Source organism: Symphalangus syndactylus, chromosome 3 (assembly GCF_028878055.3).
Source record: "Symphalangus syndactylus isolate Jambi chromosome 3, NHGRI_mSymSyn1-v2.1_pri, whole genome shotgun sequence".
NCBI classification, from domain to species: Eukaryota; Metazoa; Chordata; class Mammalia; order Primates; family Hylobatidae; genus Symphalangus; species Symphalangus syndactylus.
In genome coordinates, this window is record NC_072425.2 from 42343629 (window position 1) to 42345304 (window position 1676).

Consider the following 1676-nt stretch of genomic DNA (forward strand, 5'->3'; position numbering starts at 1 on the left):
AGGGGGATAAATAACATGATTAGAGCCTTTGGCAGGCCTCCGAAATGGGTAAGCAAACATTTGTGTTTATTCGAGACAAGTATGCTCAAATGACATTTATTTGGAACCAGGATATGGAAGAGTCAAACTAGTAGAAGTTTTCACATTTTAATTTTAAAATTTCCAGGTTTTCAATAGAGCCTGCACTACATTAGCAAACAGCGTGTAAAACTATTACAGAGCAGATTGATTTTTAAAAAACAAATTGGCAGGTGACAGCTATGTACTTAATATATCTTTGGTTTAAGAAGACTAGAATAATGATTAGATGCCAAAGAATCCCCAAAATGTAAATTGCTATTTGTATTCTACATGATTTATTTTTTTTGTCTTAGTGGTTTTGAGTTGCTTGTTTGGCTTAGAAGTTTTGAGGCTCTAGTTGCAGATTATTTGTTTTTGTTTGAAAGAACCTGAAGGGTGGCAGAGCTTAGATGCTTTCAGATTCCGATTAGTTGTACGATTTTTTTTTCTTACTTGATGTTGACTGAGGTTTTGCTGAATTACATGCTGTGATTATCAAAGACTTCTTACAAGCGAGAGTCCTGCTTGGAGATGATTCAGAAACTGGAGCAGGTATCACAGAATCAAGATGGACGGCTTTAAAAGCTGCAGGGACATGAGGTGACATGTATACTTCTAACTCTCTTAGCCTGGTCTACTGTACTAGACTGGAGAGGTGTCTGAAGGAAAGTGGGTACAAACTGCATGTCACTAATTTTATTATTTGCCAAATGATAAGGCTCTTGAGCATTTACAGTCATGTTTAAGTTTCCTTCAGAAAATGTACTCTTAGCCACATCCGTTGTTAATGTGGGCTTGATGCCAAAGGCTGGTCTTCCATAGTTGCTTTCTTGTTGCAAGTCATATGTAAAGCTTTCATCCAGATATGCAAAGCCCTGATGCCTGTCTTGGATTGCACCTTCGCTGGGGACCTCCACATGTTGGGGCTATATTCATTCTCTCTTGGTGTAGTCTGTTGGTCTGGGAAGGCTGCTGGAAGGCTGTAGCACTTGAGGAGGAATTTGTTTCCAGGGCATTTTGGTATATTTATCAGTATGTGTGCATTTTTCCTCTTTAGATTTTTGGTGGCTGTTATACTGAATTGCAAGCTGAAGTTCTCTAATTGTTGGATCTTTTCATCTTTTGTCTTTATTTTCTCTTTAAGTTGTTTTATTTCATTTAATAAATCTTCATTCTCATATACTTCATCATCATCTTCTGGTTCTGTACTTGATGGCCCTCCGAAATAATGCCACATATCTACAACTATCTGATCTTTGACGGACCTCATAAAAACAAGCAATGGGGAAAGGATTCCCTATTTAATAAATGGTGCTGGGAGAACTGGCTAACCATATGTAGAAAGCTGAAACTGGATCCCTTCTTTACACCTTATACAAAAATTAATTCAAGATGGATTAAAGACTTACATGTTAGACCTAAAACCATAAAAACCCTAGAAGAAAACCTAGGCAATACCAAATAAAGTCACATTCACAGGTACCAAGGGTTAGGTCTTAGATATAGCTTTTTGGAGGCACTGTTCAACCCATAACACCTGATTTACTTAGCCTCATTGTACCTCAGGTTTCATGTGTACAGAATTGGGATGATAAAACCTACTCCATATAGTTGTA

The 1676-nt window shown here is 37.5% G+C and overlaps 1 pseudogene; it reads right to left on the bottom strand.

Annotated features, from left to right (window-relative positions):
• Window positions 1-266: 266 nt before the first annotated feature.
• Window positions 267-1297, bottom strand: LOC129478478 (uncharacterized; annotated as a pseudogene).
• Between the last annotated feature and the right edge of the window lie 379 nt (window positions 1298-1676).